The sequence below is a fragment of the Hippocampus guttulatus genome, chromosome 15 (assembly GCF_054856545.1).
Source record: "Hippocampus guttulatus isolate MCC_2025c chromosome 15, RoL_Hgut_1.0, whole genome shotgun sequence".
In the NCBI taxonomy this organism is placed as follows: domain Eukaryota; kingdom Metazoa; phylum Chordata; class Actinopteri; order Syngnathiformes; family Syngnathidae; genus Hippocampus; species Hippocampus guttulatus.
The window spans coordinates 9,319,617-9,336,640 of NC_141275.1; the positions used below are offsets into that span (position 1 = coordinate 9,319,617).

Genomic DNA, 17,024 nt, shown 5'->3' on the forward strand with positions numbered 1-17,024 from the left:
CTTTATACGTCAAATCAGCATATCTTGAGAAAGACAGAAGGGTTGACTCCCGCTGATTTCTTATTATCTGGTCATCTCCTGGGCCCATGTAGGGTTGCGCACGTTTCGGTTCTCCTGTTTCATTACCCTTAACACACATCAATACTTGCAAAACAAACACTTCATCTCTATTAATATTTTCCAAACAAAACCACAGCAATTAAAAAGCAGAATCAAACATAATAAATCATCCTTTCCGCCATCAAAAAGCTTGCGCAATACAAATGCATGCATTGTAATTTAGAGCTATGACAGTTCATAAAGTTACGGTGCAAAACAAAGAAAAAGGGAAAGCCTACTAGAACATCTGAAATGTATTAGAGACATTTGGATATTGTCTCAGTTATTTAATTTTACCTCCAATTGCAATGTATTATTAAAACATTTTCAATTAAGTTGTAAAAATTATCAGTTGGATTAAGGGTGGAAATTGTCGTCTTGGTCTGTATGTGACAAAAATGTCGCATTTCAACAGCGGTGTGTCTACTTCCAGTGTACATTTTCTAAATGCAGCTCTTTCATTGGATCTCACTATTGTATTTAAATTCATGGCTTTTGAGTGTATTTCTCGAGTGGGCTTTAGGGGGCGTGTCCTTCCCTACACCAGCCATGTGTTTGCGTTACACATTTCTATATTATTTACACTTAAATGCAGACTTAAGTCACTTCACACAGCTCAAAATTGCTCTCATGTTTCAAGTTAAGCACACCGATATGCAATGCGTCTTCCTGTTTGTTGTGTCGGGTTAAAGGACGAGCCATAAATCAGAATCCAAATGAATATTAATGTTTTCTCCGCTCGAAGAGTTGAGCGATGGCTGCTACAACCGGCGAGTATCAGCGCTCATGAAGCATGATGATGATGCGAATATATGGAGCACAGCGAAGGCTGCCCAACGTGTGTGAACCAACACATGGCATCGACACATTTCTCCAAAAATGTGTTTGGACGCCTTTTCCCTCCTTCGACCCAACCCTCTGCATCCTCCCGCCGCTTCCTCATATTTGCCCGCAAAGCATGTCTTCCCCCTCGAACACTGAAGGACGTGTTTTTTTTTTAAACACACGCAGGATCACCCCCCCCCCCCCAGCCACCCAACCACCTCTCCCTCCAACGTCGCATTGAATTGCGCGATGCTTCCCAATCAGGAGGCTGCGCCGAGCCGCGCTGTTTACCCTAAAAAAATGGAAGCGCTCTCACGTCAAGAGAAAGGCGTCAATCGGGAGATACACTTTTAAATCGCCGATTTTTAAACCCAGACTCGGTTGACACATCTGGGGAGGGATTTTTTTTCTCTCTTCCCCCGACCAAATTCACGCCCTCTCTCAGCGGTGCCTTAGCAGGACAGCTGTGTCATCAACAACCGGCGTGGTTTTGTTGTTGTCTCATCCGACAGCCGCTTGGCTTCGGGCCAGTCTGCTTCTGCGCTCGGATTCGGCTTTAACGTCAAGGTAGGTGTCGGATTCAAATATGACATCTTATTTGTGTCGTAAAACGCTCGCTTGAGTGCTGTCGTCGTCAAAAAAATGTGCCTTATTCAGCGGTGGGGAAATGGGATGCGCACACGCAGCCTCGCGTGGCTGCTGCGGTGGAAGCGTCGCAACAGGGGCCTGATGCGTGTGATTAAAAAAAAAAAAGATATTCCTTTTTTCTGGCTTTTTTTTTGCCACAAACATCAGCATGACAGCGAGCTAGTCCGCGTGTTATTCAACCTTGAAGCCCGCCTCGGTGAATATCAGGCCGTTAATTATTATCATCATCACTAGTTTTTTTTTTTTTTACAAAAGCGACGAAGCTTGTGTTGCCCCAACGGCGCGCACTTTAAAGAAGTGAAGTCGTGACACCCCCCCGCCCTCCATGAATATTTCTTCTCCAAAACAAGGTCCCTCCGTCAGCTGAGCGGTGATGCCCGAGCGTGCACGCCGCCACGTATCAAACACTCAGGCAGCTAGTGTACGCGCGCGCTATCGCGTGCACGCGCACGGCTCATTCTGTAAGGCCAGCGATGGAAAACATCTGCATGTTTGCGCATGATAGAAGCATGGCAGGATGCTTTTTAAAATTATATATATATTTTTAATGTATGTGCGCAGAATGGATAAGCTTGTTTGATGACACGACTGCGCGTGTGCGCGCATAGCCAGGTGTGGATGTTTGCGCGTGGAGACGAGCAGAGCATTTGGAGGCAGAAGCAGACACCAAAAGGAGTGATACTGCTGCAGCGAGGCTTATTCTATACGCTTATTTGTGAAACTTATAAAATGCCTTGTCTTGTGGTTTGGGCTAAATGTGTAAATAATGGCAGCCAGCGACACTGGTCTCTTCTCGTTTTTTTCCCCCCACGGGTGTGACAGTTGGCCAGTTTAATAGCTTGGTAAAAGTCCGATCCCTTGTTGTCAACGCATCAAATACCTAAAGCTGTTTATTTTTTTTTACCTGAGCTGAGTCGACATTTCTTTTGTTACATGCATTAGCAAATCACATTGGAGAATGACAGCAGGGGACTCTGGCATGTTGGATTCTTCACTCTCACTTTGACCTTGAGGCTGAATTTAAACTAAGAATATAATTAGGCTCAGATAAGATGGGATGTGTATGTGTGTCCGCGTGGGTGCCGTCCATCATGTTATTGGAAGAGAGAGGGGATGTGTTTTTGGGAGTATGTGTGTGTGAGTGTGTGTGTGTGTGTGTGTTCACTGAGGGCAGGCGGTGTTCACGCATGTGCTTTTGGAGCTCTGAGGCAGAGGGAAGTCTGCCTGGTGATCCCGCTCTGAGTCTGTAGATGCCTCAATGGATGTCAAATACTGAGAAAAATCTTTGAAGATTTCCCGTGCTGAATTAAAATGTCGGCATTTTAAAAAGACGCTACAGTGGAACCTCTCAAAATAATGTTTCCCGTCTTAAATAATGTCAACAGAAATAAACTGTTTGGGCAGCATGATTTAGGGCTGAACAATTTAGAAAAATTATTTAATTCCGATTTTTTGCCCGATATTGAGAATGCGATTAAATATGCTTTTTTTTCCTCCCCCAAAATCCTCTTTCCATATGTTTTTAACAAACAAAAGCAATGAATTAATCTCTACTACAGTTAAAAAAACAAAAAAAAAACAGATTTATTGCACATGAAAGTGGCCTAGAGCTATCCCCTTTTTTGGGACAAATTCATGACACCATAGCAACAGTGAAACATGATGGTGTCAGCATCATACTTTCTGCGTGTTTTTCTTCGGATGCCCCTACAACCTTAGTCAAAATGGAGGCAACTATATGAACAGCTCCAAAAATCAGTCAGTGTTTGCACAAAGCCATCAAAGCTTTCCTCAAAATAAATAAAGAAATAAAATGACAGGAAAAGCCTACTAGAACATCTGAACGTCATTTGAGGTTAATCCGCGACACGTTAAATGGTGGCGGTTGTGTGCTGACTCCCATTTAACATGAGTTTGAATGTGATTGGTTCATTCTGAATACAGCTGCATCCAATTTATAAGTGGGTGTGCACACTTGTGCAACCACATTTTCTCAGCTGTTTATTTTTACAGTTTATAGGTCATATTAACGGTGGAAAAGATTATCATTATTTTACGACAAACAACCCCCACCATCCCCTCCCCAGCCTCCCACGCAAACATTTTGGTGCTAGTGAGGTGATCTTTTGTACTTTTGGTCCTAAATATTATGATCCAAATGCCATGTTGGCCGTTTCTTTTCATGTCTGAGCCTGAAAAGGGAGGAGATTTACAGTGGAGGATTGAAAACATAAATTGATATGGTGGAGGACAATTGAAGCACCGCACCCGTCTCGCAGAGCACAGGGGCGGATGAGCAAAGACGTGCCGTGGCAAGCTTGTGATGGACGTTAGACAGAAGTGGCAAATGCTGACATTTTAAGACCATTTCTCTCTTTTAGTGGATCACCCTGTCTGGCTGCCTGAGCGGTAATGGAGGTATTATTCCCTAGTAGGACACAAACAGGTGGCTTGAGCAACAGAAATGTTGAGATACACAGCTTTCGGCTACCCCGGAGCATTTAAAGTCGACCCCAATCTGAGGTTTTATGTCCTTGAGGAAAAATACATCTCGAAAGTCATTCAAAACTTTGGAGTTTGAGGCGTCATAAGATGTCACGTGACATCATTTTCTTTGGCTTTTGTTTTTTTTTTAGTTTTTGTGACAACAGCATTGCACGCATTGTTGCGACCAAAGTGTGGAACGTAACCCTTCTAGGGACAGTGGTTACGACAGTGGACAGCTTATCATGTTATCAGGTTACAGGGTGCATGAAAGGGTTCCAACGGCAGCATTTGTATTGAAATGTCAAATCCTTCACCAAGTAGAGTATGTTTGGGATCATGAGCAGATTCTCTCTTTGTCAAACTTGAGCCTTTCCAACACTTTGGCAAATGTTCATCTTTGTCCACTCTGTCACTTCTGTTTCCGGAATGGGTTGCTGATGTCAGAAGCGATTAGTTGAGGGTCTTCATTGACTGCTCCAAAAATGTTTGTTGGAAAGAGAAGCTAAATTTTTCAGTCATATTTTTGTGTGTGCAAAAATGCACTCTGGCCATTTTGCTTATGGGGTAAATGTGATGCTGGTTTCCTCTCAGTAATTTATTGAGATGTGTATTTGCAGCTGATATGTTAAGCTCCGACATTTACGGCCGGCATTTTCTCCTCATATGCGTCAGAATGATTGTATGGTGATGCAAAGCGCTTGGATGATTGAGATTTGTGATCTAGATCCCTCTTGGCATGTATACGACAGTTTTTCCTTGATCTGAATGCCACTAATGTGAAATCAAATGCATGAACAAAAATGAAAATAAAAAAACATTTATAGGCCAATTTCAAATAGAATGTCGCATCTCTTTTAATAGAAGTGCCAAAGCGGAATAGATTTACTCACTGGAAAAATTCCACCCATCAATCCATTGCCACCGTGCTGTCGTTACGGTGGAAAGCTCGGTTTGCTTATTCTTCGGTGTTTTGGACATGCGATGAGAGGAATAAAATCAAAAGAATCACCTACAAACAGGAAAAAAGTCGAATTGTTGTTATCTCGCATTCCCTCGATGCCATTAGACTGTGCAAGTATGTCAATATCGTGCCCATTGAGAAAATAAATACGTAAATGGCCCGCACGTGCGCCGAACACGTGACCAACGCCAACCGTTAGCTCCGCGGTTGCTCAGCGCATTGTAAGTTCATACTTACAGAGCACCGTCAAGTTATGCAAATTGGAGCAAAAGACTTTGCGGAAATGCTTCCTTGCAAGCACTTTTCAGCATCCAAGTCTCGATTCAGTCAGTCATTCCAGAGTCGAGAGTAATGATGTGTGCTAATGATTTCCTTCAGGCAGCTCATCTTTGTTCATTTCCCCTCTGTTTCCCCCTCATTATTGCTTTCAATGTCCTTCGCGTGGCGTCATGCAAAATGAATAACATAGGCCGCAAACACGTTTCCGGTCTTGTTGGCGCGCGGGAGGTCTCCGATTTGAACCACGATGAAAGATAAACAGTGTGCTAATTCCTAATAAATATCTCGAGACGGTGCTTTATTTGAGCGTATGAAGTGTCATGCTTGAGATGAATTCAAAGGGCCCAACCGGCGGTATGTAGATGAGGCATACTTGAGACGATTAACTTCCATTTATGTCTGCGCTGAACTAAAATATTAATGCAACACTTGTGTTTTTCTAAATCGGTGTTCGTGAGCACCTCTCGTTAGCCGAAATAATCCTTCAACCTCAACGGGTACCCCCCAAAAAAAGTGTTGCGTTTTCTTTTTGTTCAGTATAAGAATATCAGTGGCATAGAGCTTGAGTATTTTAAGTGTGCGTTATGTCAAGAATCTTCTTTGTCAATCTCACAATCAGGCCGCTGTGTTAATTCATTAGTGTGTGTGTGTGTGTGTGTGTGTGTGTGTGTGTGTGTGTGTGTGTGTGTGTGTGTGTGTGTGTGTGTGTGTGTGTGGTCACAGTCGAGCAGAGAACATTCAGGCTCATTTAAGAATGCGTGACACAGTTGATTTTTACACTCTGACTTGTGAATACCTTAAAACAGAAATGCCAATGTGTTTTTTGAATATTGCGCTGATGGTATTGCAAATGTCAAAGCAATCTTTATTAGGACTGCGGAAAAAAAAAAAAAAAAAAAAGCAAACCAACGGCCTAATCAAGTAGCCTAATGGAAGCTGCAAAATGCCGCCACTGATTGCACAAGTCGATGAGGTTTAGGTGCTTCATATCATGTCATCTTGTCATCGCGTCTACCTTTGTCTGGGTGAGCCTTTATGTTGCTAACAATCTTTCTGACCTCGTTTTCATGACTTAGCATGTCCCGGGTAAGAAGTTATTCCATTTTTTGTCAAACAGGAGCGCAGTTTCAACTTTCTGTGAACCGTCGATTACATGCAGCCAGCGCACCCATTTAAGCTTTTGGGTCATCCTCTCCTGTAATTCGACTGCACATGTTATAGACATTGAAGTTAAAAAAAAATAAAAAATACCCCCAAAGTGAAGCTTTGAAAGCCTTTTGGGGGGGGGGGGGATTCGCTTGTGTCGGGAGAAAGTGGAAGTGGGTTAGAAAGGGAAAAATAAATGGATTTATCTCCATACAGCACATGAAAGTCAGTTGAGACGTCAGGTTTGTTGATATGATTCGCTGCTCGGCTTCCTCTTGTGTCGCGTAGTTTCTGTTTGGAGTGTTGTCTTTTTTTTTTTCTCCAATGAATGAATTGTGAAGCTGCGATCATGTCATCATCTGAAAGGTTTTCTGGATGGCGTGTTTGAAAGAGATCAGCGAGACGTATGACTTTATTCAATGTCTGATTTATTTGCGTTCACAATGCCGCTCTCACGTTGTCTTGTTTGGTCGGTCCTATACAACGAGCTCAACACTGTACAGAGAGCCGAAGATTTTTCTTTGTCAGTAAGGTGTCATGTTGTAAGAAGAGGTCACACAGCATGTTATTACCCTTCCAAAGGGAAATCGGTATGCGCTCATCTTGGTTGAAGTACAATGTTTGATGATCTACCTTGCCCAAAATCAACTGGTATTGGCACTATATAAGATTTATTATTATTATTATTATTATGATCGCAATTGGCTGTTTTCCTGCTATCCCACTGGTGTCTGTGTGTTCTTGTCGAGAACAAGACCACACTGTAGTAGTAGTAGTAGTCTTGAGGGTATTCTTGTCATCGGTCAATTGTCACAGTTAGTAACTTTTGATTTCATCACGGGCTGTCCCGGGAACAGCACGGATTGGCCAAGTGAGACCTTGAGCTGAAAAGCTGCCAATCACAACTACAAGTCCAGCAAACATGCGTTCGTTTTCACCGGCGCTTATCTGCTTGGAGTGCAAACCTTGAGCTTGATTGAGTTGACCAGAGTCTCTTTTCATTTGCCTGATAGATGTTGTACCGACAGTGGATTTAAAGTCTGAACGTCACACCCGTTGAAAGGGCAAGTTTTGGTGATGTAAAAGAATAATAAGACCAAGAAATCATTTAAAAAAACGTTTTCCACCATTAATGTTGACCCATAATCTGAACAGCTCAATCGCAGGGGGGCAGTTAAAAATAAATAACTGCGATAATGATAAAGATGTGGCTCTGGTCAGAATGAATCACTCACATTCATGCTTGATCTTAAACGGGAGTCAGTAAAAACCCGCCAAGTGCCTCATTCACCACAAATAAAGTTCCGATTTTCTCAATAGGTTTTCCTTGACAGTTTCTGGAGTCACATCTCATAGCACAAGTCTGCGGAGCGATTTGATCATCAGAGGGATTTCATTGTTTGGCAGTCTCAACCAGGAGCAGGGGATGATAGAATTGCCAAGGCAGTCAATATACAGTACGATCGAATACAGTGAAGACGGTCATCATTAAATCAAGAAAACTCCAAATATGAATAGATGAGATTAAAAAAAAAAACAAAAAATAAAATTTACCAGGCAAGATGGCAGCAATATTGAAGAATCTGCAGGTACTTGTGGTTCAGCACCTGTGACAAAATTTTTTAAAAGGGTATGTTTGGCAGCAACAACAGCTGACATTTTTTTTCACCCAATGAGTTGTGCGGCTTACAAGTCACATTGATGGTGGGGTGAAAAGTTTTGAAATGATTTATGCCGATCTCATTTTTTATATCGCAAAAATCTGGTATTTGGTCAGGGGTGTGTAGACTTTTTATATCCACAGTGCGTCCTCTCTCCATCACGGGGTTCACGTTAAAATCGGTGATGCCCAATTATCCTATTGAAATACTCTCTCGGCATATTTCTATCGCATTTACAACACTTATTATTTTCTAGCTTTTTCACACACTTTTCAAATACATTTTTCAACATATGTTAAGAGAGCGCAAGAGCGAAGGATTAACACAAAAACAGTGTAAAAGTGCCCCAATCCCTCTTCGTGTTTACAGTCAACAACTCTTTTCCAAACTAATAAATTCCACTTGATACACAAATACCGGTACATCAATCATGCCCAAAGGATGTACAGTACATGATAAAATTAGCCTACAGTCATCGCTTACTGTAGGTGTAAAAAGCAGGATTACAGCTGTACTGTATTAGTAATGCTGCCAAACATTACAAGGTCAGTTCATTGACAACTCGAAATCATTTGGTATGAATGGTCTTTTGTCTCGATGTGCCTGTTACTGCCTGGCGACCAGTCCAGGGTAGCCCCCCACCCCACAACTCTTGCATAAAGTTGGTTGGGATGGGCTCCAGCTAGTCCGTGAACCTGAATGGAATACGTGGCAAAAAAATTGATGAATGAATGTCCGGAGGCCTTTAACGGGATCTTGGTCATAAGAGACATGATGTGCACTGTGTGTAGCCGGATAAATGAGTGGGAGAGCCGTGTGTGGGAGTGCGTTATTTGTGAGCTTCCTACGCTCAGACGGGCATTTATGGGGGATTTTGAACATGTGTGGGATGATTCAATTGTTGGAAGTCCACTTGCGGCCTACCTGCTGAGCTAATCACACCAACGCTTCTGCTGCTTGTTTCAATCAGGGCCAAAATGACTCAGTGAAAAGAGAGAGTGAAAGGGCAATTAGCTTCTTAGTTATTTGGGTTCGGCTTACTCCTTACTGCTCTCTTACAAGGTAAGAGGAGAGTTTGCGCTGCTATTGTTTTCCCAGAGACGTGTTCATGTTTATCGCGTGACGATAATGCTGACAAGTTTGTTTTTGGAGGCACCCCAGTCGCTTCTTCAAGAAAAGCTCTGATGCCTTATTCTCTGTCAAGTGCCGACATCACAGCCTATACATTTTTTTTTCCCAAAGATAAACATGACATCTTGAAACATGTTTGTTGCTTTCCAGCAAAGTACGGGAATGTAGCCCAAATCGCAGCTTGACGCTCGACACGAGGAACGCGATGAATTGAAGTCAAATGAAAGCTGCGATGCGTTGGGGGTTGTGGGGGGTGGGGGGTGGTACACGTTTGCAGAGATGCTCAGCTGATCGTTGTTTTGCTTTGGGCTGTTGGGATTTTCTTAATTGTGGCTGAATTTCAAATGAGGTTTGACGGCGGGGTAGCTACACGGAGTACTCGAAGGAGCTGGCATGTTCTGAGGTGGTGTGAGAAAATCGTCAAATCATCAGGCAAGGTGGTCAAATTTAGTGAGATGTGGCTTTCCAGACTAAAATCCGTTCTGAGCTGCATATAGGAAGAGTGAGCATAACAAGAATTATTGCTAGGTAACCCACATAGACGACAATATAGTAAGCAGAGGGAGTGATGTTGGATCAGTGATGCGTGCGCGCCTGCAGAGTGCACCTCTTGGTTTTTGGCTCTTCTCCCTGCAGCACGACCTCGCAATGTGACTTTCCTTGTTGCCGGTCTTTCGCGCAGATCACATACAAACATAGTTTGTGGTCAGTTTGTGAAACTTTGACAGAAAAAAAATCAACGCGTACCGCAGCTTATTCTGAGAGCCTAAAAATGTCTTCTTCGAAATTCCTTGTCTTGTTTTCTTCACTCAGCCGCCGCCAAGCCCCTCCTCTCTTATGGCAAGCTCTTCCCTAGCTGCTTTGCCTTCTCTGTCACCCGATGTGACATTTTCGCAACATTTGTGCGTGCCATCCAGAAAGTACGCAACATGACAACGCCGCCCGTGTTTCTATAATAGCTTGCCGATTGGCATCATCTATTGTATGCTAAGCGCTAAGTGCAGCGGGTCACCTTGGTTCCACCACAATCTGATACAACGTGGCGAAAGTCCACTTGTTTAAGGCTAGTAACAGCAGTATTTCTATTGAATGGGCAGTGGTAGGAAAGTTCAGTAGGCTTATGTTTAAGTAGATTTTTCATTTGTCTGTATTTGAAGATATAAAACATATACATATACTGTATATATAAAATTGAATAGACAAATAATAATAATAATTAAATAATATTTTAATATCTAAAATAATAAAATCTAAACTAAAAAGCATAAAACATCAATTTAAAAAATTATACATATATTATAAGGTGTTGCTTTTTTATCAGCCAATTTATTTATTTATTTGGAGAGCGAGAAAGAGAGAGAAATTCACTACCTAGGTTTTAACACGCAATAATCACAAGTGCCCTTGGTTGTCTGTTGTTGCTATTTATTGTTTATTTCTTCATATTTATCTGGCATTATTTTTAGCTGTGTGTGTTTCAATGCACTACATGTTTGCACTGTGGTTGAGAGAGGAAAGTATTTTTATCTGTGCTGTATGTTGCACATAGAGCATATTTGACAATAAAAAGTGGCTTGACTTGATATACTGTATATGTAAAATACAATTTGTGTGTGAGGGGGGGTTTGGTATGGCAGAAAAAGCTTTTTGTTGCTTGTCCTTTTTAATTGCAGCCCATGAAATATTCACTGCCCATTTAGTTTGTACGGTTACACAGAAGAGAATCCAACTTGCGATTATAAAATGACCCACAAGGCCTTCTTGTGTTTTGTTTTTATCACCTCCCAACTAACAGATGGCTCGCAGATGATTTGATGAGCAGAACCTTAAAAACGAAATGTGCAATTGTCTCATCATTATAGGGAACAACGGTCATTGGGAAAAAAAAAAAGAGATCTAACGACCGTTTTTTCACTTGGGGCGGACATTCTCGTGACAATTTTGTTGGAAAAACAAACATTTTTATACATCGTGGTGTATTTTGAAACATTCTTCTTGGAACTTTACGAGATTCTGTTCAAGTGTCGACTGCCTTGGGTTATGGATGTAATGTTTTGAGCATGACTGATACTTAAGTCCATTTCCACTGATGTGAGTCCCATTGACCCAAGAAGGTCAAAGTCAGGTGGCTGAATTATCCATGAAATGAATGAATTCAATGCCACGCTTTGAGGACATTGTGAATTTGGTGGAAAACTTGTTACACATTCTTACACGCTCAAATGAACTTGAAGGGCTTAGTTATCGGTTCATCAGAGCAATTTTTTTATATTTATGGACTGCGACCATGACCAGAAGAGAGAGAAAACTTTGCTTTAAAAGTTTATTGGTTGGCTGTCATCAGACATTGACTTTGTGCACGTATTTATCATAAGCACGCGATTGGAAAAATCCAAATCTTTAACACAGTATGGATAAAAACAGGCTATCTGAAAAAGCGGTTTTCTCCAAATGGGCAAAATGGTTTCTTCCACTCCTGCAGCTCATGGATCTATTCACCTTCGCCTTTTAGTTTTTCACTTTGTAAATTGATTTCTGTGCCGATTGAAGTGCTTCACAACATGTCTGTTAATACTTCTCAGCCATCATAGAAAAGTCATCAAAATAACTCCATTAGCCTCTATTCAGTCAAGTCAAGGTTTCGTTTTTTTATAGTGATACAAACAAGCAAACAGAGAAACAAGCAAAAAAAAAAAGAAGAAAATCCAGCCTTTACAAAATGCTGTGAAAAGTACCCAAAGTTGTCAAAAACATCTTTAATTTTTATTCCGTGCTGCTCTTCACCGCTGTCAATGTAACCCGGTACACAGCATTGTTAATTTAATCCCAATCCCCAATTGACTACCATTGAACCTGTTGAGGTGTTCCTAATGTTGTGGGCCGGGAAGGACAATTCTTTCTTGACAGTTCTTGTGGATTTGCTGATCGCGTCGACATGAACGGCACAGTCTTTTTCCCCATCTGAGTAAATGTCAATGTGCCCTGCGTGTGACCAACTGTTGAGAACAGAGTTCTTTCCCACCGCTCCAGGAGCTCCTGCGAGCCGATAGTGGAAGAAAAATCTGCCCATTCATATTTTGCAGCTGCTTTAAATAGTAGCTCGTTTGTACCTTTTTATTCCAACACAACAGGCTGTCAATGATTTTTATTTTAATGAGGCAACGCGACCCTTTAATAGTTGAGGTCACATTGCATGAAAACACTTTTCTTGAGAGGAGCCATCTCAGGCGTGTGATCTCAAGAGGACATGAACGCAGCCACTGTACGAATCAGAGAAAATATCTTGAGAAGCTGATAAAAAAAAAAAATCTTACGACCTGCCATCATTTTCGGCGCAGCCATATGCATCGAAATGTTTTCACATTGGGACAATGATAAATCCAATCCTGTCTTACTGTCACTTTTGAACGTGCACAGGTGGTGCGCCAACAGCATCGCTGAGTAGTCATTAACAGTGAGGTAGTGGTTGCTATGGGTTACAGATGCTATCTCCGGATTAAAAGTGTATCTCTGGTTTCCCTTGCAGCGTGCGTATGTGGTTTTTTTTGTGCACTGAGGATGATCTCATGCAAATGAGGTAGGGCAAGTTTTTACGTCGGCATCATAAGGTATGACGAGGATGTCGGCCCGCTTTGTGCATATTCAGTGGCTGGGAAGGAGATGCACGGCTGACAGTGTTGCTAAGAGACCACACACAGCGACTAGTGTGAGAGGCTTGATTGCACCTCCCTCCCCCATCCTCGTAGGCTGGTTCTCTGTCGCTATCTTCTCTTTCTTTTCCTCTCATTTGCTTTTTCCTCCTCTCTCATGTATGCCCTCTCAATATTCCCTTCCGTCCGTCTCGTCATTTCGAACCCGATCTGCATTGTTTAGCCTCTCATGTACCCCTTCCGTATTTATTGGCTCCCACTCATTTTTTGCACCCCTCCCCATCCCTTCCCCGCAGCTTCGCTCTCTCTTTTTTAGCTGAGGGGTTTTAAGCCGCCGAGTCTTCCCCTGAACGGTGCTGCATCCTGTCTGCCGCTCTCGCTCCGTCTCCTCCCTCCCTTTCGGTTAAAACTCCAGACTGAGCCTCAGCGTTGTGTCTGGCTTCGACGAGTTTGGCAGTGAGGCTGGGATGTCGAATTTCAGAGATTAGCCAAGAAAGTCGAGTGTGATGCGGGCTGGTGTGTAGCTCGACACAAATAATAGTTTTATATTTTTTCCTTCGAGGGACTTGACTGAACAGTTGAACAGGCACAGGTAGAAAGTGTCGAAATGAAGTGGCAAGGGTACTAAATCCATTTCGTAAGAAAATATCGTGGCCCGAAATAAAGCAGGGATGTTCGATCATCAGCCCTCCATCCATTTTTTGTGGATATTAAATGTAACATTTGACATGGCCTAGCGTGAAAAGTTTGTCCACACCCACACGATGCCCCCCGACAACTAATATGACGAGCACTACTCATAATATGATAATAATGACCGCAATCCTTTTTTTTTTTTTGCATTTGCCACCCTCCTAATAAACATCTTCCATCAAATTGATGCCCGCTTCCTTCTCTAAGCAGTAAGTAAACGTGCTGCCATTATGAGAGGACATCCAGTAATAAGAGTCTCAAGCTACATCCTCAATAAACTTTGTAAAGAAAACCAATAGTTCAATCACACGTATTTGCTAATTATTTTGGACCAGAAGTGAACATTAAATCACTTGGCGGGGCCGCGCCAAGTAATAAACATTTGAATGCAATAAATGCCTAAATGTTATTTCCCAGCCTCAGAGGAAGGGAGGCAGTCGGTAATAAAATGAGCTCTTGGGGAAAGCACAAAGGTATCGCACATCTCAGAGTAATCTAATTTAGGATTTGCATATGCATATACTCGTCCAGGCCCCCCCGCCCATCCCCCCCAGCGCCCGTTGTCATGACATGCCTTTGCAGTTTGCAGTGTGGCGTGGCTCCACTGCAGACCACCTCTTGTGCAGCACCGCAGGCCCACTAGCTGAGGTGCGAGGCCAGAGGGCGCAGCCTTGCACCAAGATGCGAAGGATGACTGCAAAGCTTGACTCGACACAGGCGTGCTCTAAATATGGGCAGATTTAGTTGATTCTTTCACTCTGAATTGTTTCACGAACGTTGTTAGACGGAACGTTGTAAATCAGGGTGTAAAACCCAAGGCCCGGGGGCCAGATCTGGCCCACCACTTCATTTTATGTGGCCCGCGAGCGTAGCTCAAACATGTCAACTTCCTTGATCCTTTTTAAAATATCTACCAAAATTTAAAATTCTCATATTTAATAAATAAGCGATATACTCTTGTTACCAAACCCCTCATGACAGTAACTTAAACAGCTGTTGAATCTACAGTTATTCTTGACTCCTTGATATGGTTTCAGTCATAACGGCCCTCCAAGTGAAAAACTAACAACTAACCTGTTGTAAAAATTTCAAAATATTCTTCCTTTGTTAATTTTATATTCAGCTACCAGGGTTGTAGTCAACACTTCATTGGCTGTGAAAAGCTTCAGGCTTGTCTTTTTTTTTTTTTTAAATCTAGGCTCATGCAAATCACATGAAGAAGTGCTTTTGTGCAAGACACTATGCTGTAGGTTGATATTTATTATTATTATTTTTTTTATAGCTACATTGATTGGTTTATTTTATGTGCTTCCAAGCAATGTAATGATTCAGATGAATGGTTAACAAATCACTTGCTGGGTTCAGTCTCACATGCCGACTGCGGTCCATAATTTTTCAATATTGGATCAGAATTCTAACTAACCCTCCGAGCAATCATCAATCAAACTGGGAAATGCTTTTTCTGTCCATTTGTCTGCGATTGCACTCCCATTCTCTTCAAGACAGCGTTTGCCGCTCCTGCTACACGGTCCGGATGCATGTGCACGTTGCAAATATTTGTGATTTGTGCGCGAGTGTGAGCGCGCTTGTGTGTGTGATCTGAATGCTTATGTGCATGAATGGGTTGTCTGCTGAATTGCATGCAGCTCCACTTCTATGAATCATGGTGCCATCTGCCTTCTGGTTCTAATCAGAGGAATTCAAGCATCTCTTGACCCCGCAGATGCCCCCGAAAAATAATGATCAAAGCTATTGCAGGCATTCATATACAGTATGTTCCGCATACTGTAATGCTTTCATTAGACAGTCCAACCCGCCCCTCCGTCCCCAAACCTTGTTTAACATCAGGAGATGTTCTTTAGTTGGGCTAATTGTGCACCAACTCACAGCATTCAACGGCCACAATTGCAGCCTGCCGCGGTCCCCGAAACTCAAATCAAAGGCCCCTTCTACCAAAAGACCAACCTTCACTTGCAGTTCCTTAACCTAATTAACATTGAGTCAGCAAGCATGGCGGCGGGGTTGTGGTCAGGGCAGGCGGATACAAGAATAGCAGACGTCGCGCTGACACGCCACATGACACACTGGGCCTTGACAAAAAGAATTACGCGTCGCAACAAAACTCAGCGGGCTTCCTGGAATAGGTAGCGTGATACTCGCACGATGAAGAGCGGCGGGTTTTGTACAGTGACTCATTACTGAAACTCTGCTGCCTATTGTCTGATTTCATGGAGAATATTTTGATTTCCTGCAGAAAGTGAACAGAGCAATTTTGGAGTTGCCTGAAATGTTCTTCTAAATTTGACACAGCGCGGGGAAGGGGGTTGTTCACAAATTCCCAATTGCCGAGTATGTCAAATGAGGCTGCAGAAATTATGAAAAAGAGTCGCCGTTCTCAACATTCTCGGACGCTGCGGCGCTGAATGTGTTAAAACCACTTCCCTATCAATTGTCAATGAAGTACCTGTATGACTCCATGTTTGAGCCCTGATAAGATCTAATCTAAAACATCCGGTGGCTGGAGTATATCCCACTCATCGTGGGGCTTTTCGACAACAACGAGGCGTTCTAATGAGACCATGCCAGCCTGAAAGCCTGGATTAAAAAAAATGAATTAAAAAAAAATCCTGGCTACTGAGTCCTCTACCTTCCTACCTGTGTTGTCCACACACTCGTGGCCAACTGAATTGCTCGAAAGGGGCACTACCAGTGTGAACCTGAGACCATTAAGATGTCTCTCATTCTTTCCCTCTCCTTGCACTTCAGCCTTTCTCATCATGACTTGTGCGCACTCGCAGCTGATAACGAGGCGCTCTAAAGCTGCAGCACAGCTGACTTTTTGAAAAGAAGATACATTTTCAGGTTGAAGGCATAACTAGCTAGGTAACTGTAGGTGACAGATGGTGTCACTGTACGTTAACCCCCCCCCCCCAAAAAAAGAAATATTACTGAAATAGTAATAAAAAAATACGCTCAATGCTCAAACGCTCTGTCTCCTAGAATGAGTATTCTACAGTTCTCAGTCTTTGCACATTTTCAGCTGTTATCTTCAAACATGTATCGTATTTAGAAACAAATCTTTGAATTCAACTTTAATTTGCCTTTGTGATGTGTAGCATTGATTCTCCTTTTGTATCCCGTTTGGCTTGAGAACCACTTCATTTACGAATGGCCCGTTTTTCCTCATGTTTCCTATGAAATTATCATGAGCTCACGTTTCCCAAGATAGAAATCATTTCATGTTGCTTGCCAAGGGATCCTTCACACATCATCATTTGTCATCACAGTAAAATGTAAAGGTGATGAATGTTTTATGCTTTTTCATGCTACTCGCATTCACAGCGGAGTCGCATGCGAAAGTGTTGCCACATTGTATATGCTCAGAAGTGATTTATTAACCCTTTTGTCTTTTATTTCATTATTTTATCAAAAGATTTGGAAAAT

The 17,024-nt window shown here is 42.4% G+C and overlaps 1 protein-coding gene across 3 annotated transcripts in view; it reads left to right on the plus strand.

Moving 5' to 3' along the window:
- Positions 1 to 1,176: 1,176 nt before the first annotated feature.
- nyap1 (neuronal tyrosine phosphorylated phosphoinositide-3-kinase adaptor 1) overlaps positions 1,177 to 17,024 on the plus strand; it is a 29,713-nt gene continuing 13,865 nt past the window's right edge. For all 3 annotated transcript variants that reach the window (XM_086130263.1, XM_086130262.1, XM_086130264.1), the window contains exon 1: positions 1,177 to 1,491. The gene's annotated coding sequence lies outside the window, so the exon portion shown is untranslated. The remainder of the gene's footprint in view (positions 1,492 to 17,024) is intronic.